Here is a 25,287-nt window from a genome sequence, read left to right on the forward strand (position 1 = left end):
ATATTTTTGATATCTCAAACGGTATGGTCATGGCGATGCGTAAAATTTTCATGTCACGCCGCGCCAACAGGAAGTAGCCATAAATTCATGGTCTACATTGTCTGATCTGGCTGATATTTTACAAATATGTTCACTGTTAGAGTGTAATCACATCCATATACCAAGAAGAAATCAATGTTATAGCGCCACCATCTGGCAACGGAAGTGAGGTTTTTATCATGTTTGTATGCGTTCCTGCTAGAGTATTCATCACATTCACACCAAATGTAGTCATCATGATCTTAGAATAGTCCTGACCCTAAATGACGAAAGGATTTTTGATATCTCAAACGGTTTGGCAATGGCGAGGCGTATAATACACACGTTACGCCCAAAAACAGGAAGTGGGCTTAATTCCGTTCTACATCATCTGATCGGGCTGATATTTTACAAATATATTCACTTTTGGAGTGCAATCACATCCATATCCACATTCATCTGGGCGTGGCTACACAGCGCCCCCTATGGCTTTTTTCTAATATTGTGGACATATACTTTCACGTAAATGCACCACGTCTGGTAGGCATAAGGGTCTCCTCAAGACACACACATTTCTCATTTGCATCCCTTAACTTTTCCCAACAGGAAGTGAGCTATTTTGGATTTTGTGTGTTTTTAAGTGTTTTTTCACGTACCAAACTTTGAAATACTCTTCTTAGGGGGTTCATCACATTCACACAAAATGTGGTCAGCATGATATTATAGCCCTGACACACAACTATGAACTGATTTTTAATATCTTGGAATGGTATGGCTATGGTCAGCCTTAAAATTAACTTGAAATGCTGCCCAAACAGTTCATGTTTTAATACAATTATGTATTAAATAATTTCATAAAGGTATTAAATTCTACATTGCCTGATTTTGAGGCTACAACTTTTCACATATGTTCATTGTTGGAGTGTCATCACATCCATTAAGCAATAATAGTTTACTATTTTCGCTGGAGACTCATTATCTCCAGTCTTAAAACTTCAACTCAAGTCGCAACTGACTCTCCCATTTCTAATACGCGACTGCCATCTAGTGGCAAAGGTTAGTATTCTTTCTAATTTTCGGTATGGTTTCTCTTTTTCTTGGATAAAGTGATTTCTCAACGACAAGTTTTGTTTCTTTTTGCGAGTCAGTAACCATAACGATGTATGAGTAACAGCGGCAGCCTACATGACAAAATGTACTGCAACACCCAGCCCACAGCAACGTTTTTTCTCATCTATCTTAATTAACTCGATTGAATAACTAAAATAAAAAACAGGCTTTTACTGGCAGGAAAGTATCATATATTTAAAAGATTAACACATATAATGCATATATTGCTTTGACGTTCAATGTTATTTGGATTTTTAAAAAACCGTATTGTAGCATTTTAAGGACTCAATACAAAACAGCTGTTCGGAAAGTTGGCTTGAAAACCAAGAAGCCTTATTAAGGAATTCGAGCTGTTTCTATTTGACTTCATTCGATTGAAGTGAATGCCGTAACCCAATTAAATGTAATTCGCGTCGGAATACACATAATAGCCTACACTGTCAACGTGAAATAAAAATATATAGAGGTTTAAATCGATCCTGTATTGGGACATTTGTTATGATGGCTGGTGCAACGGGCATTTTCGGTACCGTTGACCATAATCGAATGCTAGCATTTATATCATTACACTGACCAAGTCCTGTTAAAAAGCACATTTTTGGTTCCTTTGTGGAAACAGTGAAGTTGTCTACACAATCTGTTCTACTCACAGACTAACTGCGTCGCTGTAACTTCCCCCCGTTTCTGATACGGCGATTAAATTTATTGGCAGAAAGTGGTACTTTCATTTTTTTCTTCCTTCAAGTGATTTTTCAACGATAGGTTTTTGTTTTTTTCTAGCGAGCCAGTAGGCATAACGATGTATGATTTACAGCTGCAGCCTACGTGACAAAATGTATTGACAACACCCAGCCCGACGTTTCTTTGCATCTATTTTCATTACATGAATTGAATAACTAAAATAAATATTAAACACATTTAAAGACTTAAAGACAGGCTTTAACTGGCAGGAGAGTATCATATTTTTAAAAGATTAACACATGAAGTCAAAAAGAAACTTTAGCGTCTGAGGTGGCTCTGCTCGAACGCTGTGTTAACATGAGACCGTTTTGTTCAACAAAGGTATCACATGCAGGTCGTTGCGAGATGACACGCACGGGCTAACAGCAGCCAGCCAGTCCACTGTCTGTGTGAGTCAAAAAACAGGTCAGCTACGTTGGTTTACATGAATAGAAAACTTTCAGTTAAATCGCCAGCTATGTTAGTTTATTAGGCTTGTCATTAAACACGAATTAAGAGAACATACAATTTCGCTAGGAATGGTAAATTAATATGAAAATACTGTATTGAGGGCAGAGAGTTGGCATCTCTTTTAGATTTGGCTGAACAAATGCGTTTCAGGCAGCATAATTACCAGTGAAATGGAAAAGAATGATGCTGGTTAACTAGACGTTTCGTGCAATATTATCCGACACTTCGTAGAGAAATTATTAAACCAAGATAAAAGGAGACATTTGGCCAATAGATGGCACCCGTGTATAAGCGGGCAGTATAGCGTAATGGTTAGGGCGGTGGATTAAGGCACGCAAATTCAGCCGTTCGATCCCCGCTGCAGCCCCAATGAATTTGAATAGTTTCTTGAAGCCAATTGTTTTCATTTTGAGTGCATATTTATGGCCTAATGACTTTTCAAGCATAAATTGTGCCTCCCCGTGTAAAAACTATGGAAATTAATTAATCTCTGCTCTCCATACAGGACTGTAGCATGTTATCACAATGTGCAAGCAAGACGTTATTTTTATTTCATTCTACATTGTCTGATGTGGCTGAAACTTCACACGTTCATTTTTGGAGTGTAATCTCATCCATTTTCCAATAAAGGCTAAATGGCAAAGCGCCACCCGCTGGCAACAGGAAGTGAGCCTTATATTGCATTCTTAAGCATTATTTTTCAATGGGTTCATGACATTCACGGTAAATGTGGTCAGCATGATGCTAGGATGGTCCTGACAAAACAGATTTTTGATTTACTGGGATGATATAGCTATGGGCAGGCACATAAAAAACACATCATGCCAGACAAACAGGAAGTGGTCATACTTAAATTCTCCAATGTCTGATGTGACTGCAACTTTACACAGATGCTCAGTGTTGGAATGTAATCAAATCCATATTCCAAAAACGACTCAATGTTATAGCAGCATCATCTGGAAACAGGAATTGACCTTAATTTCGCTGAACATCTTCCGATGTGGCTGAAAATGTACAAATATGTTTATTTCTGGAGTGTAATCAAATTCAAAAAACATACACGGATCAATAATATAGCGCCACCATCTGGCAACAGGAAGTGAGGCTTATATCATTGATGCATTCCAATAGCAGCGCCAACATCTTCATTGATCAAATGGAAATTCCTGTGCACACTACACGTTGTCCAGGAAGGTGATTATTTCCAAAGTGTGTACATGTTGTGAAACATGTCATTGGCAGAACTATGCCACCAAGGCGGTTGCCCCCATGGGGCTTGGGCCCGTTCATTGCTGCTTGCAGCTATATTTATTAGGGCCCAAGCACCGTAGGGTGCGAAGGACCCTATTGTTATTGGAAGGATTATTATTATTATTATTATTATTATTATTATTATTATTATTATTATTATTATTATTATTATTCTTTCTCTTCCGTCAAATGGGCATTTTTGAGGGCCTTGCCATGGCTAAAAAGTCTTGAAATTTTGCAGACACATCAGAAGTGGTGGCCGTCAGGTTCTATCAGATGCTCAGACTTGGGTGTGGCCGAGGGACTCCACAGCGCCCCCTATTGCGCTGACCCCCCCCCCCCATTGCATTGTTGTCTATTGTGGGCAGGCACTTTGAACTACATGAAACTTATTTGGTAACCATGTGTGGCTCCTCAATTCAAACACATTTCTCATTCGCATTGATGCAAATATGCGAACAGGAAGTGAGCTATTTTGGATTTTGTGTGTTTTACACGTACTACACTTTTACGTACTCCTCCTAGGGGGTTTATCGCATTCACACCAACTGTGGTCAGAATGGTCTCAGGATATTCATGATGCTAAATTGCCAGGATATTTTTGATAGCTCAAACGGGATGGTCATGGCGAGGCGTGCAATTTTTATGTCACGCCGCGCCAACAGGAAGTGGTCAGAATTTCATAGTCTACATCGTCTGATCTGGCTGATATTTTAGAAATATGTTTAGTGTTGGAGTATAATCACATCCATATCCCAAGAACGGGTCAATGTTATAGCGCCACCATCTGGCAACAGGAAGTGAGGTCTTTATCATATTTGTATGCCTTCCTGCTAGGGCATTCATCACATTCACACGAAATGTGGTCAGCATGATCTTAGGATAGTCATGACCATAAGCTGAGAAGGGATTTTTGATATCTCAAACGGTATGGAAATGGCGAGTCGTACAGTACACATATTTCGTGCAAAAAAATGACTTTTTTTTCGACATCGTCCGATCTGGCTGATATTTTACAAATATGTTCACTGTTGGAGTACAATATGAAATATATACATATCAATCGAGGCGTGGCTAGACAGCGCCCCCTATAATTATTATTCTCTTTTTTTTCAATGTATTTAGCATTTTTGAGGTGCTTGCCATGGATGGAAACTCAGGAATTTTGCACACACATGAGAAGTGTTGGCTGTCAGGACGTATCAGATGCTCAGACCTGGGCGTGGCCGAGGGACTCCACAGCGCCCCCTAATGCTTTGTCTTCTATTGTGGACAGGCACTTTGAGCTACCTTCACCTAATTTGGTATGCATGTGGGGCTCCTCTGGACAAACACATTTCTCTTTCGCATCGAATCAAATATGTGAACAGGAAGTCAGCCATTTTGAATTTTGTGCATTTTACACGTACTACACTTTTAAGTACTCCTCCTAGGGGGTTCATTGCATTCACACGAAATGTGGTCAAAGTGGTCTCAGGATAGTCATGATACTAATTCCAAAGGATATTTTTGATATATCAAACGGTATGGTCATGGCGAGGCGTACAATTTTCATGTCACGCCGCGCCAACAGGAAGTAGCCATAAATTCATGCTCTACATTGTCTGATCTGGCTGATATTTTACAAATATGTTCACTGTTAGAGTGTAATCACATCCAAATACCAAGAAGAAATCAATGTTATAGCGCCACCATCTGGCAACGGAAGTGAGGTTTTTATCATGTTTGTATGCGTTCCTGCTAGGGTATTCATCACATTCACACCAAATGTAGTCATCATGATCTTAGAATAGTCCTGACCCTAAATGACGAAAGGATTTTTGATATCTCAAACGGTTTGGCAATGGCGAGGCGTATAATACACACGTTACGCCCAAAAACAGGAAGTGGGCTTAATTCCGTTCTACATCATCTGATCGGGCTGATATTTTACAAATATATTCACTTTTGGAGTGCAATCACATCCATATCCACATTCATCTGGGCGTGGCTACACAGCGCCCCCTATGGCTTTTTTCTAATATTGTGGACATATACTTTCAGGTAAATGCACCACGTCTGGTAGGCATAAGGGTCTCCTCAAGACACACACATTTCTCATTTGCATCCCTTAACTTTTCCCAACAGGAAGTGAGCTATTTTGGATTTTGTGTGTTTTTAAGTGTTTTTTCACGTACCAAACTTTGAAATACTCTTCCTAGGGGGTTCATCACATTCACACAAAATGTGGTCAGCATGATATTATAGCCCTGACACACAACTATGAACTGATTTTTAATATCTTGGAATGGTATGGCTATGGTCAGCCTTAAAATTAACTTGTAATGCTGCCCAAACAGTTCATGTTTTAATACAATTATGTATTAAATAATTTCAAAAAGGTATTAAATTCTACATTGCCTGATTTTGAGGCTACAACTTTTCACATATGTTCATTGTTGGAGTGTCATCACATCCATTAAGCAATAATAGTTCACTATTTTCGCTGGAGACTCATTATATCCAGTCTTAAAACCTCAACGCAAGTCGCAAATGACTCTCCCATTTCTAATACGCGACTGCCATCTACTGGCAAAAGTTGGTATTGCATATATCTTGCAATGACGTTCAATGTTATTTGGTTTAAAAAAAACCGTGTTGTAGCATTTTAAGGACTCAATACAAAACAGCTGTTCGGAAAATTAGCTTGAAAACCAAGAAGCCTTATTAAGGAATTCGAGCCGTTTCTATTTGACTTCATTCGGTTGAAGTGAATGCCGTAACCCAATTAAATGTAATTCGCGTCGGAATACACATAATAGCCTACACTGTCAACGTGAAATAAAAATATATAGAGGTTTAAATCGATCCTATATTGGGACATTTGTTATGATGGCTGGTGCAACGGGCATTTTCGGTACCGTTGACCATAATCGAATGCTAGCATTTATATCATTACACTGACCAAGTCCAGGTAAAAAGCACATCACCTTTGTGGAAACAGTGAAGTTGTCTACACAATCTATTCTACTCACAGACTAACTGCGTCGCTGTAACTTCCCCCCATTTCTGATACGGGGATTCCATTTATTGGCAGAAAGTGGAACTTTTATATTTTTCTTCCTTCAAGTGATTTTTCAACGATAGGTTTTTGTTTTTTTTCTAGCGAGCCAGTAGGCATAACGATGTATGATTTACAGCTGCAGCCTACGTGACAAAATGTATTGACAACACCCAGCCCGACGTTTCTTTGCATCTATTTTCATTTTTGAATAGAATATCTGAAATAAATATTAAAGACATTTAATGACTGTCTTTAACTGGCAGGAGAGTAGCATATATTTAAAAGAGTCAAAAGTCAAAAAGAAACGTTAACGTTTGAGATGGCTCTGGTCGAACTCTGTGTTAACATGAGACCGTTATGTTCAACAAAGGTATGGCATGCAGGTCGTTGCGAGATGACGCGCATTGGCTAACAGCAGCCAGCCTGTCCACTGTCTGTGTGAGTCAAAAAAACAGGTCAGCTACGTTTGTTTACATGAATAGAAAACTTTCAGTTAAATCGCCAGATATGTTAGTTTATTTTGCTTGTCATTAAACACGAATTAAGAGAACATACAATTTCGCTAGGAATTTTTGACTTAATATGAAAATACCGGATTGAGGGCAGAGACTTGGCATCTCCTTTAGATTTGGCTGAACAAATGCATTTCAGGCAGCATAATTACCGGTGAAATGGAAAAGAATGATGCTGGCTAACTCGACGTTTAATGCAATATTATCCGACACTTCGGAGAGAAATTATTTAACCAGGATAAAAGGAAACATACAACTTTTGGCCAATAGATGGCGTACGTGTATAAGAGGGCAGTATAGCTTAATGGTTCAGACAGTGGATTAAGACATGCAAGGTCTTCGGTTCCATCCCCGGTGCGGCCACAATAAAGTTGAATAATTTCTTTACGCCAATGGTTTTATTTTGAGTGCATATTTATAACCGAATGACTTCTCAAGCGTAAATTGTGCCTCCCGCTGTAAAATCTATTGAAATTAATTAATCTCTGCTCTCCATACAGGACTGGAGCATATTATTACAATGTGCAAGGAAGAAGTAATTTTTGTTTCATTCTACATTGTCTGATGTGGCTAAAACTTCACACATGTTCATTTTTGGAGTGTAATCTCATCCATATACCAAGAAAGGCTCAATGGCATAGCGCCACCATCTGGCAACAGGAAGTGGCTTTAATTTTACTTGACATCTTCCAATTTGGCTGAAAATGTACAAATATGTTAATTATTGGAGTATAATCAATCCATGAACCATACACGGCTCAATATTATACCGCCACCATCTGGCAACAGGAAGTGGCTTAAATTTTACTTGACATCTTCCAAGTTGGCTGAAAATGTACAAATATGTTAATTATTGGAGTGAAATCAAATCCATAAACCATACACGGCTCAATATTATAGCGCAACCATCTGGCAATAGGAAGTGAGGCTTAAATCATTGATGCATTCCAATAGCAGCAGCAACATCTTCATTGATCAAAGGGGAATTCCTGTGCACACTATACGTTGTCCAGGAAGGTGATTATTTCCAAAGTGTGTACATATTGTGAAACATGTCATTGGCACAACTATGCCACCAAGGCGGTTGCGCCCATGGTGCTTGGGCCCGTTCATTGCTGCTTGCAGCTATATTTATTATTATTATTCTTTTTCTTCAGGCAAATGGGCTTTTTTGAGGGCCTTGCCATGCGTAAAAAGTCTTGACATTTTGCACACACATCAGAAGTGGTTGCTGTCAGGAGCTCTCAGATGCTCAGACCTGGGCGTGGCCGAGGGACTCCACAGCGCCCCCTATCGCATTGTCTTCTATTGTGGGCAGGCACTTTGAGCTACCTGCACCTAATTTGGTGGCCATATAGCGCTCCTCGGTCCAAACACATTTCTCATTCGGATCTAATCAAATATCCAAACAGGAAGTCAGCCATTTTGGATTTTCTGAGTTTTACACGTACTACACTTTTAAGTACTCCTCCTAGGGGGTTCATCGCATTCACACCAACGGTGGTCAGAATGGTCTCAGGATAGTCATGATGCTAAATTGCCAGGATATTTTTGATAGTTCAAACGGGACAGTCATGGGGAGGAGTACAATTTTTATGTCACGCCGCGCCAACAGGAAGTGGCCATAATTTCATGGTCTACATTGTCTGATCTGGCTGATATTTTAGAAATTTGTTGATTGTTGGACTCTAATCACATCCATAACCCAAGAACAGGTCAAAGTTATAGCGCCACCATCTGGCAACAGGAAGTGAGGTCTTTAACATATTTGTATGCATTCCTGCTAGGGCATTCAGCACATTCACACCAAATGCGGTCAGCATGATCTTAAGATAGTCCTTACGCTAAGTTGTGAAGGGATTTTTGATATCTCAAACGGTATGGAAATGGCGAGTCGTACAGTACACATATTGCGTGCAAAAAAATGACTTTTTTTTCGACATCGTCCGATCTGGCTGATATTTTACAAATATGTTCACTGTAGCAGTACAATATCAGATATATACATATCAATCGGGGCGTGGCTAGACAGCGCCCCCTATAATTATTATTCTCTTTTTTTTCAATGTATTTTGCATTTTTGAGGTTCTTGCCATGGATGGAAACTCACAGAATTTTGCACACACATGAGAAGTGTTGGCTGTCAGGATGTATCAGATGCTCAGACCTGGGCGTTGCCAAGGGACTCCACAGCGCCCCCTAATGCTTTGTCTTCTATTGTGGACAGGCACTTTGAGCTACCTTCACCTAATTTGGTATGCATGTGGGGCTCCTCTGGACAAACACATTTCTCATTCGCATCGAATCAAATATGTAAACAGGAAGTCAGCCATTTTGAATTTTGTGCATTTTACACGTACTACACTTTTAAGTACTCCTCCTAGGGGGTTCATTGCATTCACACGAAATGTGGTCAAAGTGGTCTCAGGATAGTCATGATACTAATTCCAAAGGATATTTTTGATATCTCAAACGGTATGGTCATGGCGAGGCGTACAATTTTCATGTCACGCCGCGCCAACAGGAAGTTGCCATAATTTCATGGTCTACATTGTCTGATCTGGCTGATATTTTACAAATATGTTCACTGTTAGAGTGTAATCACATCCAAATACCAAGAAGAAATCAATGTTATGGCGCCACCATCTGGCAACGGACGTGAGGTTTTTATCATGTTTGTATGCGTTCCTGCTAAGGTATTCGTCACATTCACACCAAATGTAGTCATCATGATCTTAGAATAGTCCTGACCCTAAATGACGAAAGGATTTTTGATATCTCAAACGGTTTGGCAATGGCGAGGCGTATAATACACACGTTACGCCCAAAAACAGGAAGTGGGCTTAATTCCGTTCTACATCATCTGATCGGGCTGATATTTTACAAATATATTCACTTTTGGAGTGCAATCACATCCATATCCACATTCATCTGGGCGTGGCTACACAGCGCCCCCTATGGCTTTTTTCTAATATTGTGGACATATACTTTCACGTAAATGCACCACGTCTGGTAGGCATAAGGGTCTCCTCAAGACACACACATTTCTCATTTGCATCCCTTAACTTTTCCCAACAGGAAGTGAGCTATTTTGGATTTTGTGTGTTTTTAAGTGTTTTTTCACATACCAAACTTTGAAATACTCTTCCTAGGGGGTTCATCACATTCACACAAAATGTGGTCAGCAAGATATTATAGCCCTGACACACAACTATGAACTGATTTTTAATATCTTGGAATGGTATGGCTATGGTCAGCCTTAAAATTAACTTGTAATGCTGCCCAAATAGGAAAATTATATATTAAATAATTTCAAAAAGGTATTAAATTCTACATTGCCTGATTTTGAGGCTACATCTTTTCACATATGTTCATTGTTGGAGTGTCATCACATCCATTAAGCAATAATAGTTTACTATTTTCGCTGGAGACTCATTATCTCCAGTCTTAAAACTTCAACTCAAGTCGCAACTGACTCTCCCATTTCTAATACGCGACTGCCATCTAGTGGCAAAGGTTAGTATTCTTTCTAATTTTCGGTATGGTTTCTCTTTTTCTTGGATAAAGTGATTTCTCAACGACAAGTTTTGTTTCTTTTTGCGAGCCAGTAACCATAACGATGTATGAGTAACAGCGGCAGCCTACATGACAAAATGTACTGAAAACACCCAGCCCACAGCAACGTTTTTTCTCATCTATCTTAATTAACTCGATTGAATAACTAAAATAAAAAACAGGCTTTTACTGGCAGGAAAGTATCATATATTTAAAAGATTAACACATATAATGCATATATTGCTTTGACGTTCAATGTTATTTGGATTTTTAAAAAACCGTATTGTAGCATTTTAAGGACTCAATACAAAACAGCTGTTCGGAAAGTTGGCTTGAAAACCAAAAAGCCTTATTAAGGAATTCGAGCTGTTTCTATTTGACTTCATTCGATTGAAGTGAATGCCGTAACCCAATTAAATGTAATTCGCGTCGGAATACACATAATAGCCTACACTGTCAACGTGAAATAAAAATATATAGAGGTTTAAATCGATCCTGTATTGGGACATTTGTTATGATGGCTGGTGCAACGGGCATTTTCGGTACCGTTGACCATAATCGAATGCTAGCATTTATATCATTACACTGACCAAGTCCTGTTAAAAAGCACATTTTTGGTTCCTTTGTGGAAACAGTGAAGTTGTCTACACAATCTGTTCTACTCACAGACTAACTGCGTCGCTGTAACTTCCCCCCATTTCTGATACGGCGATTCAATTTATTGGCAGAAAGTGGTACTTTCATTTTTTTCTTCCTTCAAGTGATTTTTCAACGATAGGTTTTTGTTTTTTTCTAGCGAGCCAGTAGGCATAACGATGTATGATTTACAGCTGCAGCCTACGTGACAAAATGTATTGACAACACCCAGCCCGACGTTCCTTTGCATCTATTTTCATTACATGAATTGAATAACTAAAATAAATATTAAAGACATTTAATGACTGTCTTTAACTGGCAGGAGAGTATCATATTTTTAAAAGATTAACACAAGAAGTCAAAAAGAAACTTTAGCGTCTGAGGTGGCTCTGCTCGAACGCTGTGTTAACATGAGACCGTTTTGTTCAACAAAGGTATCACATGCAGGTCGTTGCGAGATGACACGCACGGGCTAACAGCAGCCAGCCAGTCCACTGTCTGTGTGAGTCAAAAAACAGGTCAGCTACGTTGGTTTACATGAATAGAAAACTTTCAGTTAAATCGCCAGCTATGTTAGTTTATTAGGCTTGTCATTAAACACGAATTAAGAGAACATACAATTTCGCTAGGAATGGTAAATTAATATGAAAATACTGTATTGAGGGCAGAGAGTTGGCATCTCTTTTAGATTTGGCTGAACAAATGCGTTTCAGGCAGCATAATTACCAGTGAAATGGAAAAGAATGATGCTGGTTAACTAGACGTTTCGTGCAATATTATCCGACACTTCGTAGAGAAATTATTAAACCAAGATAAAAGGAGACATTTGGCCAATAGATGGCACCCGTGTATAAGCGGGCAGTATAGCGTAATGGTTAGGGCGGTGGATTAAGGCACGCAAATTCAGCCGTTCGATCCCCGCTGCAGCCACAATGAATTTGAATAGTTTCTTGAAGCCAATTGTTTTCATTTTGAGTGCATGTTTATGGCCTAATGACTTTTCAAGCATAAATTGTGCCTCCCCGTGTAAAAACTATGGAAATTAATTAATCTCTGCTCTCCATACAGGACTGTAGCATGTTATCACAATGTGCAAGCAAGACGTTATTTTTATTTCATTCTACATTGTCTGATGTGGCTGAAACTTCACACGTTCATTTTTGGAGTGTAATCTCATCCATTTTCCAATAAAGGCTAAATGGCAAAGCGCCACCCGCTGGCAACAGGAAGTGAGCCTTATATTGCATTCTTAAGCATTATTTTTCAATGGGTTCATGACATTCACGGTAAATGTGGTCAGCATGATGCTAGGATGGTCCTGACAAAACAGATTTTTGATTTACTGGGATGATATAGCTATGGTCAGGCACATAAAAAACACATCATGCCAGACAAACAGGAAGTGGTCATACTTAAATTCTCCAATGTCCGATGTGACTGCAACTTTACACAGATGCTCAGTGTTGGAGTGTAATCAAATCCATATTCCAAAAACGACTCAATGTTTTAGCAGCATCATCTGGAAACAGAAATTGACCTTAATTTCGCTGAACATCTTCCGATGTGGCTGAAAATGTACAAATATGTTTATTTCTGGAGTGTAATCAAATTCAAAAAACATACACGGATCAATAATATAGCGCCACCATCTGGCAACAGGAAGTGAGGCTTATATCATTGATGCATTCCAATAGCAGCGCCAACATCTTCATTGATCAAAGGGAAATTCCTGTGCACACTATACGTTGTCCAGGAAGGTGATTATTTCCAAAGAGAGTACATGTTGTGAAACATGTCATTGGCACAACTATGCCACCAAGGCGGTTGCCCCCATGGGGCTTGGGCCCGTTCATTGCTGCTTGCAGCTATATTTAGGGCCCAAGCACCGTAGGGTGCGAAGGACCCTATTGTTATTGGAAGGATTATTATTATTATTATTATTATTATTATTATTATTATTATTATTCTTTCTCTTCCGTCAAATGGGCATTTTTGAGGGCCTTGCCCTGGCTAAAAAGTCTTGAAATTTTGCAGACACATCAGAAGTGGTGGCCGTCAGGATCTATCAGATGCTCAGACCTGGGTGTGGCCGAGGGACTCCACAGCGCCCCCTATTGCGCTGACCCCCCCCCCCCATTGCATTGTTGTCTATTGTGGGCAGGCACTTTGAACTACATGAAACTAATTTGGTAAACATGTGTGGCTCCTCAATTCAAACACATTTCTCATTCGCATTGATGCAAATATGCGAACAGGAAGTGAGCTATTTTGGATTTTGTGTGTTTTACACGTACTACACTTTTACGTACTCCTCCTAGGGGGTTTATCGCATTCACACCAACTGTGGTCAGAATGGTCTCAGGATATTCATGATGCTAAATTGCCAGGATATTTTTGATAGCTCAAACGGGATGGTCATGGCGAGGCGTGCAATTTTTATGTCACGCCGCGCCAACAGGAAGTGGTCATAATTTCATGGTCTACATCGTCTGATCTGGCTGATATTTTAGAAATATGTTTAGTGTTGGAGTATAATCACATCCATATCCCAAGAACGGGTCAATGTTATAGCGCCACCATCTGGCAACAGGAAGTGAGGTCTTTATCATATTTGTATGCCTTCCTGCTAGGGCATTCATCACATTCACACGAAATGTGGTCAGCATGATCTTAGGATAGTCATGACCATACGCTGTGAAGGGATTTTTGATATCTCAAACGGTATGGAAATGGCGAGTCGTACAGTACACATATTTCGTGCAAAAAAATGACTTTTTTTTCGACATCGTCCGATCTGGCTGATATTTTACAAATATGTTCACTGTTGGAGTACAATATGAAATATATACATATCAATCGGGGCGTGGCTAGACAGCGCCCCCTATTATTATTATTCTCTTTTTTTTCAATGTATTTAGCATTTTTGAGGTGCTTGCCATGGATGGAAACTCACGGAATTTTGCACACACATGAGAAGTGTTGGCTGTCAGGACTTGTCAGATGCTCAGACCTGGGCGTGGCCGAGGGACTCCACAGTGCCCCCTAATGCTTTGTCTTCTATTGTGGACAGGCACTTTGAGCTACCTTCACCTAATTTGGTATGCATGTGGGGCTCCTCTGGACAAACACATTTCTCTTTCGCATCGAATCAAATATGTGAACAGGAAGTCAGCCATTTTGAATTTTGTGCATTTTACACATACTACACTTTTAAGTACTCCTTCTAGGGGGTTCATTGCATTCACACGAAATGTGGTCAAAGTGGTCTCAGGATAGTCATGATACTAATTCCAAAGGATATTTTTGATATCTCAAACGGTATGGTCATGGCGAGGCGTACAATTTTCATGTCACGCCGCGCCAACAGGAAGTAGCCATAAATTCATGGTCTACATTGTCTGACCTGGCTGATATTTTACAAATATGTTCACTGTTAGAGTGTAATCACATCCATATACCAAGAAGTAGTCAATGTTATAGCGCCACCATCTGGCAACGGAAGTGAGGTTTTTATCATGTTTGTATGCGTTCCTGCTAGGGTATTCATCACATTCACACCAAATGTAGTCATCATGATCTTAGAATAGTCCTGACCCTAAATGACGAAAGGATTTTTGATATCTCAAACGGTTTGGCAATGGCGAGGCGTATAATACACACGTTACGCCCAAAAACAGGAAGTGGGCTTAATTCCGTTCTACATCATCTGATCGGGCTGATATTTTACAAATATATTCACTTTTGGAGTGCAATCACATCCATATCCACATTCATCTGGGCGTGGCTACACAGCGCCCCCTATGGCTTTTTTCTAATATTGTGGACATATACTTTCACGTAAATGCACCACGTCTGGTAGGCATAAGGGTCTCCTCAAGACACACACATTTCTCATTTGCATCCCTTAACTTTTCCCAACAGGAAGTGAGCTATTTTGGATTTTGTGTGTTTTTAAGTGTTTTTTCAGGTACCGAACTTTGAAATACTCTTCCTAGGGTTGTTGTTGAAATTATATATTCATGTGATTATTTAATTATTAATTACTTATCATATTATTAATTGCTTATCCTTTACTAATTTCTTATACTATTATTGGTTGCTTATGCTGGAATGATCCAGAGTATACACACTTATTAAAGTATCATAACTTGCCTTGTGCTACTCAATATTATATTCTGTAACTGTGTGAGTGGAGATGTCTCTCTCTGTCTGTACCATGGGCCTCCAAGGCCACGGCCATTAACTGTGTGTTCTGGATTATCTTGTCTTGGTGCCTAAGAGCCTGCAGAACCAAAAACATAATACCTTATGACGGAAGCTACCATGGGGATTATCTTCCTAGAAACAGGGAGTTAAAACAAGATAAGACAAGATTATTCTCAGACGCGCAAGTTAAATGCACAGGCCCCTGCGTATACCTCATGCTGGAATGTTTTGAGAACATGCATCTGCATGACGTACCTTGAAGGGGGAGATATGAATAAACAATCTACAGTAAGGAGAAGAGCGGTGGATTGTCTTTGAATATTGATTATCAGAAATATGAATGAATACTAATGAAGGGGCGTACATTTGTTGCGCTCTGTGCCTACATATATCCAGACAAAGGTCCTGGAACCTTTGTCCTTGTTTTTGCATGTAACTTGGACCCTATGCGCATAGTAAAGATTGGATTTTATTTACTGTCTCTGTCTCTGAGTGTTTTCTTACAGGAATAAATTAAAATTCCCACCACATTGGGGGCTCGTCCGGGATACCAATATCTCACCTGTACTGCCTGGAGAATCAGCGCTGACTGCAAACCGTGCACGGGTCGTCTGCGAGACGATATAGCTAAAGACCTCAGCCGGAGCGAGTCAAGGCTCTTTGGGCTAGTAGGAGGCCAGTCGGGAGTTTCTCCAAAAGCCGGAGCGAGTCAAGGCTCTTTGGGCTAGGAGGCAGACGGGTGAGTGACGGTATCCCTGAATTCGGCTTGTGTTTATGTGAGACAGAGAGAGTAAAACAAAAAAACAAAAAAATACTAACAGTAACACTAACACACTGACAGTAAAGGGGGGTGTTGTAACTGTTGTAAAGACTGTTGTGGGACAGATGACGTGACTTTGACTATGACTGGGGAGAGTGTGGAGTGTCGGCATAATGGTTCGGGGAAATGGGAATCATTTTGGGTAAAGGAATTTGGTTTTAGTGGACTGCTGAAGCCTGCCCATACGAATAAACTTATGCGTGATATAATGAGGCGGGCAGGTGATGACAAAAAGTTGTTTAAAAAGTTTGGTTATGAAGCAGCACTTCATTGGCATGAAGAAGCTGAGCGGCTCCGAGATACGAATCCAAATTTAAATGGGGTACCCCGACTTCTGCTACAGCTCTATGGTTTTATTACACCGATGAGTTAGCAGTGGCATCATTACAGTTGTCGCCGGACGATTATTTGATAAAGGTGTAATTGTGTCTTTCCCAAATTCTCCATGTAACACGCCTCTTTTTCCAGTCCGTAAAGCGAACGGAGAATGGAGATTAGTGCAGGATTTACAAGCAGTAAATGCAGCGGTAATTCCAAAGGCTCCTGTCTCACCGGACCCCAATACTATTTTAAATTATATGTGACCGCAGTCTGCTCATTTTTCTGTGATTGATTTAGCGAATGCTTTCTTTTCTGTGCCCATTCACCCAGATTCACAATTTTGGTTTGCATTTACATTTCAGCGAAAGAGATATACATATACTCGCTGTCCGCAGGGATATGTGGAATCACCAGCAATATTTACGCAAGCAATGGAGGTAAACATAGCGAAATTTACTCCCCCTCAAGGGAGCCAAATTATAACATATGTCGATGACATTCATTTGCTCGCGTGCGGTGGAACAATGTGAAGTAGATACTGTGGCTTGTTTGAAATTTTTAGCCTCACAGGGTCACAAGGTGAACAAAAGCAAATTGCAACTGTGGCAGGAAACAGTTCAATATTTGGGCCATAACATTTCAAAAACGGGAAAGACTATATTGCCTGAGCGACAACTGGCAATAGCCCAGATGCCGAAACCTAGAACTAAAAAGGACATGATGTCACTTTTGGGTACTGTAAATTTTTTCCGGAGCTGCATTCCTGACTATGTACAGATTGTGCAGCCACTGTTAGATTTGATATATGCCGTCCCTATGGCAGCCTCAGACGCCATTGTGGGTTTGGTGTCACTGTTCGCTCTGTCACCACGCTGGTAAAGCACACGGTAGACTCAGTGATTATAGGAGTCAGGTATTGTGCTGGTTTTGGGTTTTTCGAATTCATTTAAAAGAAAATAAGGTGAGGAAGGTGTTCTGCTCGCTAGTGTGGTGTACACTGCGAACGCCTATTGGTTCTTTTGGTTTTCTCTTTTGTTTTCGGCTCGTGTGAGCCTGTGGGTGAGGGACGTTGTCCCCGGTATGTAGTTTCTGCGTTTTCCTGAGCTGCGACTCAAGGTTTTTTATTTTGCTTACCTAGTCTTTTATACTAGGTTGTTATTTTGGGATCGCCTTGCAGCGCTCGCCTTTTAGCACTCATTTTGGTTGGGTTATTCGCCCTGGTTTTTTTTTTAAGGGTTGCTTTATTTTCCTTAGCCGTTTTTTTGGGGTGGTTCCATATTGCTGCTCATTTGGTACATGGGCAGTGCCATGTATCAAGAGAAGGGATGAGGGGGGTAATAGATCAAAGTTACTATACCATTGGACTCACCACTTACCTAAAAAAAAAACTTTTCTAAGAAATGCCCAACATCACAAAGTTATAATACACAGGGTGGGGTGGTTGCACAAAAGGGGGCAATTCTTACACCCCCTGAGCCATTCCATACATGGATGATGGACTTTATACATCTAACACCGTGTGAAGGGAAGAGATATGTATTGGTAATGATATGACCTTTCTCTAAATGGGTAGAAGCTTTCCCAGCCACATCTATAGATGCAATCACAGTAGCAAAATGTCTGAGTAGCGAAATCATTCATAGCTGGGGGATTCCAAAGGCATTATATAGTGATAATGGGCCAAAATTTAGGAATTAAGTCTTGACCCGCCTAGGTTACTAATAAGAGTGAGATTCGACATGTGCTTCCTCCCAGATTGCCAGCGGAGCTGCCACCAGGAGAGATTAAGCCTGGAGATTGGATCCTGGTGCGAAGTGTCGGTAAAAAGACAAAGTGGAGTGAACCGACGTGGAAGGGTCCATATCAAGTGCTCCTGACCACACCTACTGCAGTGAGAATCCAGGAGAGAGAGACGTGGATACATCAATCACACTGTAAGGTAGTATCGCCTCCAGTTGCTGGTGTGTAGGTGCATCTCAATATTATTAAAAGGTCAGGATAGACTTGGAGAGAGTCCAGCTACAAAGGGGGGCGCAGCATATAGAGCTTGTCCGTCTCAAACCTGGTGAAGAACTTGTTTACTCTCCACAGTCAGTAGAGACTCCAGACCGGTTCCCAGATATGCCTCTCTCTGCCCTGTTTCTGTTGTTCATAGGGACATGCACGGTCAGTGAAGGTCATACGCCAACCTCGCCTAAAGCTAAAAGATATCTAGGGGCGGATGATTACCTATCTGAATCAGGAAATCCTGCACACATATATGCTACTAATTCATGGTGAAGATATGCAAATAGATTAGTGCATTCGGCAAACCGCACTGAATGTTATGTGTGCACAATTGCCGGCCTCTATATCTTCACACAGGCTAGAGGTGATACAGGCCGCAGGGCCTACGCGAAGTGTGAATGATACAGTAAAGTGCGCTATTGCGGCATCCACTGCTCGTAGTACATTAACATCAATGGATCCCAGTACACCCCCACTCGACCTGATAATGGATTTGGGTTAAAATATTGTACCGATAAAGATGGATATCTAAAATTGGGGAATATGAGCTCTAATATTCCACTCATGTTAGTCCAGTATAAATCGGGGCAAAAGTTTTGGCGTTGTGTCAAGGGAAATGGCACTGGATTTGTGGGAGTAACCCGAGGGGTGTCAGGGGAAACTACTGATTTTCTGTGGATATCCGCTCATAGACGAACAGTCCTTTTCCACCGGTAGAGAGAACAGTCCAAATGCTAGAGAGAACAGTCTAAATGGCACGCTATGTAACCCATCGGCACCGCATTGGAATGGGATGAGAGCTGTGGACAGTTGGTACTGGTTGTGTGGCATCGGATATATGTGGCATTACCGCCAAACTGGGGAGGGGTATGTGCTTATATACAACTGATAGATCACACGTACATTGTGAGCGCGCATGAGACCACGCGGGGGAGGCGAGACGCCAGTGCGCTTCATTATTCTATCTGGGGCACCAATGTCCCAGATGACACAAAATTGTGGACAACCGGACAGAAGGTAGCCCTCGCTCTATTTCCTTGGACAGGGGTGGGGAAGATAATGCTTCGTTTGGAGACTGTGAATTACCGTTTAAGTGCACTTATAAATGAGACCAGCAACATAACTAGAAGCATACAGCAACAGTTGACTGCTTTACGGCTAATGACACTGCAAAATTGGGTTGTGCTAGACCTGTTGACGGCGGCGCAGGAGGGAGTGTGTCATATCGTGGGAGCCTCGTGTTGCACTTACATACCAGCAAATGATGAGAAAGGCGGAGAAATAGATCAGGCTTTGCAGCACTTGAAAGACCTGTCGGATGCACAACAAAACGACTACGTACTTGACAACTCCTGGTGGCAGTGGCTCATTTCTGGGGAATGGAAAGCAGCAATAACATCTGTACTGACCCTCATAGTAACAGGATTCGCAGTACTGTTCTTCTGTAGCTGCTGTGGGGTTCCCATAATTAAAGGATTGATATCAAGAATGTTAAGTGCTAACCCGCAATTTAAGTTGTTTATGTTACAGGACTTCAATGAAGTAATCGCTCCATCTGACATGTCGGAGAGATCATACCAAGATGCGATAGGACCATTAAACGACCTGTTTCAACAATAAAGTACCTGTGAATGAAGCACATGTCGAAAATCGAGAGAAGTGGCATGTTAGCGGATAATCAATTAAAAAGAGAAGGGAAATGTTGTTGAAATTATATATTCATGTGATTATTTAATTATTAATTACTTATCATATTATTAATTGCTTATCCTTTACTAATTTCTTATACTATTATTGGTTGCTTATGCTGGAATGATCCAGAGTATACACACTTATTAAAGTATCATAACTTGCCTTGTGCTACTCAATATTATATTCTGTAACTGTGTGAGTGGAGATGTCTCTCCCTGTCTGTACCATGGGCCTCCAAGGCCACGGCCATTAACTGTGTGTTCTGGATTATCTTGTCTTGGTGCCTAAGAGCCTGCAGAACCAAAAACATAATACCTCATGACGGAAGCTACCATGGGGATTATCTTCCTAGAAACAGGGAGTTAAAACAAGATAAGAGATTATTCTCAGACGCGCAAGTTAAATGCACAGGCCCCTGCGTATACGTCATGTTGGAATGTTTTGAGAACATGCATCTGCATGACGTACCTTGAAGGGGGAGATATGAATAAACAATCTACAGTAAGGAGAAGAGCGGTGGATTGTCTTTGAATATTGATTATCAGAAATATGAATGAATACTAATGAAGGGGCGTACATTTGTTGCGCTCTGTGCCTACATATATCCAGACAAAGGTCCTGGAACCTTTGTCCTTGTTTTTGCATGTAACTTGGACCCTATGCGCATAGTAAAGATTGGATTTTATTTACTGTCTCTGTCTCTGAGTGTTTTCTTACAGGAATAAATTAAAATTCCAACCACAATCACATTCACACAAAATGTGGTCAGCATGATGTTATAGCCCTGACACACAACTATGAACTGATTTTTAATATCTTGGAATGGTATGGCTATGGTCAGCCTTAAAATTAACTTGTAATGCTGCCCAAACAGTTCATGTTTTAATACAATTATGTATTAAATAATTTCAAAAAGGTATTCAATTCTACATTGCCTGATTTTGAGGCTACAACTTTTCACATATGTTCATTGTTGGAGTGTCATCACATCCATTAAGCAATAATAGTTCACTATTTTCGCTGGAGACTCATTATATCCAGTCTTAAAACTTCAACGCAAGTCGCAAATGACTCTCCCATTTCTAATACGCGACTGCCATCTACTGGCAAAAGTTGGTATTGTATATATCTTGCAATGACGTTCAATGTTATTTGGTTTAAAAAAAACCGTGTTGTAGCATTTTAAGGACTCAATACAAAACAGCTGTTCGGAAAGTTGGCTTGAAAACCAAGAAGCCTTATTAAGGAATTCGAGCCGTTTCTATTTGACTTCATTCGATTGAAGTGAATGCCGTAACCCAATTAAATGGAATTCGCGTCGGAATACACATAATAGCCTACACTGTCAACGTGAAATTAAAATATATAGAGGTTTAAATCGATCCTATATTGGGACATTTGTTATGATGGCTGGTGCAACGGGCATTTTCGGTACCGTTGACCATAATCGAATGCTAGCATTTATATCATTACACTGACCAAGTCCTGTTAAAAAGCACATTTTTGGTTCATTTGTGGAAACAGTGAAGTTGTCTACACAATCTATTCTACTCACAGACTAACTGCGTCGCTGTAACTTCCCCCCATTTCTGATACGGGGATTCCATTTATTGGTAGAAAGTGGTTATTTTTATTTTTTTATTCCTTCAAGTGATTTTTCAACGATAGGTTTTTGTTTTTTTCTAGCAGCAGTAGGCATAACGATGTATGATTTACAGCTGCAGCCTACGTGACAAAATGTATTGACAACACCCAGCCCGACGTTTCTTTGCATCTATTTTCATTATATGAATTGAATATCTGAAATAAATATTAAAGACATTTAATGACTGTCTTTAACTGGCAGGAGAGTATCATATATTTAAAAGAGTAAGACATGAAGTCAAAAAGAAACGTGAGCGTTTGAGGTGGCTCTGGTCGAACTCTGTGTTAACATGAGACCGTTATGTTCAACAAAGGTATCGCATGCAGGTCCTTGCGAGATGACAGGCATGGGCTAACAGCAGCCAGCCTGTCCACTGTCTGTGTGAGTCCAAAAACAGGTCAGCTACGTTGGTTTACAAGAATAGAAAACTTTCAGTTAAATCGCCAGCTATGTTAGTTTATTTTGCTTGTCATTAAACACGAATTAAGAGAACATACAATTTCGCAAGGAATTTTTGACTTAATATGAAAATAGCGGATTGAGGGCAGAGACTTGGCATCTCCTTTAGATTTGGCTGAACAAATGCGTTTCAGGCAGCATAATTACCGGTGAAATGGAAAAGAATGATGTTGGCTAACGAGACGTTTAATGCAATATTATCAGACACTTCATAGAGAAATTATTTAACCAAGATAAAAAGAAACATACAACTTTTGGCCAATAGATGGCGTACGTGTATAAGAGGGCAGTATAGTTTAATAGTTCAGGCAGTGGATTAAACACAATAAAGCACAATAAAATTGAATAGTTTCTTTAAGCCAATGGTTTTATTTTGAGTGCATATTTATAACCGAATGACTTCTCAAGCGTAAATTGTGCCTCCCGCTGTAAAATCTATTGAAATTAATTCATCTCTGCTCTCCATACAGGACTGGAGCATGTTATTACAATGTGCAAGCAAGAAGTAATTTTTGTTTCATTCTACATTGTCTGATGTGGCAGAAACTTCACACATGTTCATTTTTGGAGTGTAATCTCATCCATATACCAAGAAAGGCTCAAAGGCATAGCGCCACCATCTGGCAACAGGAAGTGGCTTTAATTTTACTTGACATCTTCCAATTTGGCTGAAAATGGACAAATATGTTAATTATTGGAGTGTAATCAAATCCATGAACCATACACGGCTCAATATTATAGCGCCACCATCTGGCAACAGGAAGTGGCTTAAATTTTACGTGACATCTTCCAATTTGGCTGAAAATGTACAAATATGTTAATTATTGGAGTGAAATCAAATCCATAAACCATACACGGCTCAATATTATAGCGCCACCATCTGGCAACAGGAAGTGAGTCTTATATCATTGATGCATTCCAATAGCAGCACCAACATCTTCATTGATCAAAGGGGAATTCCTGTGCACACTATACGTTGCCAAGGAAGGTGATTATTTCCAAAGTGTGTACATATTGTGAAACATGTCATTGGCACAACTATGCCACCAAGGCGGTTGCGCCCATGGTGCTTGGGCCCGTTCATTGCTGCTTGCAGCTATATTTATTATTATTATTCTTTTTTTTTCAATGTTTTGTGCATTTTTGAGGTGCTTGCCATGAATGAAAACTCACGGAATTTTGCACACACATCAGAATTGGTGGCTGTCAGGATCTCTCAGATGCTCAGACCTGGGCGTCGCTGAGGGACTCCACAGCGCCCCCTATCGCATTGTCTTCTATTGTGGGCAGGCACTTTGAGCTACCTGCACCATATTTAGTAGGCATATAGCACTCCTCAGGCCAAACACATTTTAAATTCGCATCTAATCAAATATGCGAACAGGAAGTCAGCCATTTTGGATTTTGTGCGTTTTACACGTTCTACACTTTTAAGTACTCCTCCTAGGGGGTTTATCGCATTCACACCAACTGTGGTCAGAATGGTCTCAGGATAGTCATGATACTAAATTGCCAGGATATTTTTGATAGCTCAAACGGGACAGTCACGGGGAGGATTACAATTTTTGTGTCACGCCACGCCAACAGGAAGTGGCTGTAATTTCATGGTCGACATCGTCTGATCTGGCTGATATTTTAGAAATACGTTTATTGTTGGAGTATAAACACATCCATATCCCAAGAACGGGTCAATGTTATAGCGCCACCATCTGGCAACAGGAAGTGTGGTCTTCATCATATTTGTATGCCTTCCTGCTAGGGCATTGATCACATTCACACCAAATGTGGTCAGCATGATCTTAAGATAGTCCTTACACTAAATTGCGAAGGGATTTTTGATATCTCAAACGGTATGGAAATGGCGAGTCGTAGAGTAGACATAGTGCGTGCAAAAAAATGACTTTTTTTTCGATATCGTCCGATCAGGCTGATATTTTAGAAATATGTTCACTCTTGGAATACAATATCAAATATATACATATCAATCGGGGTGTGGTTAGACAGCGCCCCCTATAATTATTATAATCTTTTTTTTCTATGTTTTGTGCATTTTTGAGGTGCTTGCCATGGATGAAAACTCACGGAATTTTGCACAAACATGAGAAGTGGTGTCTCTCAGGAACTGTCAGATGCTCAGACCTGGGCGTGGCCAAGGGACTCCACAGCGCCCCCTATTGCTTTGTCTTCTATTGTGGACAGGCACTTTGAGCTACCTTCACCTAATTTTGTAGGGTTGTGGGGCTCCTCTGCCCAAACACAATTCTCATTCGCATCGAATCAAATATGTGAACAGGAAGTCAGCCATTTTGAATTTTGTGCGTTTTACACGTACTACACTTTTAAGTACTCCTCCTAGGGGGTTCATCGCATTCACACCACATGTGGTCAAAGTGGTCTGAGGATAGTTATGATACTAATTCCGAAGGATATTTTTGATATCTCAAACGGTATGGTCATGGCGAGGAGTACAATTTTCATGTCACGCCACGCCAACAGGAAGTAGCCATAAATTCATGGTCTACATTGTCTGATCTGGCTGATATTTTACAAATATGTTCACTGTTAGAGTGTAATCACATCCATATACCAAGAAGAAGTCAATGTTATAGCGCCACCATCTGGCAACAGGAAGTGAGGTTTTTATCATATTTGTATGCCTTCCTGCTAGGGTATTCATCACATTCACACCAAATGGAGTCATCATGATCTGAGAATAGTCCTGACCCTAAATGACAAAAGGATTTTTGATATCTCAAACGGTTTGGCAATGGCGAGGCGTATAATACACACGTTACGCCCAAAAACAGGAAGTGGGCTTAAT

The 25,287-nt window shown here is 40.3% G+C and overlaps 1 protein-coding gene and 1 long non-coding RNA gene across 7 annotated transcripts in view; one reads left to right on the forward strand and one right to left on the reverse strand.

The window, feature by feature from the left end:
* LOC133135751 (lysyl oxidase homolog 3B-like) overlaps positions 1-25,287 on the reverse strand; it is a 395,104-nt gene that overhangs the window by 267,476 nt on the left and 102,341 nt on the right. The window lies entirely within an intron of this gene.
* Positions 15,756-21,054, forward strand: LOC133135378 (uncharacterized). The gene is made up of 2 exons (XR_009709384.1): positions 15,756-16,261; positions 18,419-21,054. It is a non-coding gene; the product is annotated as an uncharacterized LOC133135378 (long non-coding RNA).

Source organism: Conger conger, chromosome 8 (assembly GCF_963514075.1).
Source record: "Conger conger chromosome 8, fConCon1.1, whole genome shotgun sequence".
NCBI classification, from domain to species: Eukaryota; Metazoa; Chordata; class Actinopteri; order Anguilliformes; family Congridae; genus Conger; species Conger conger.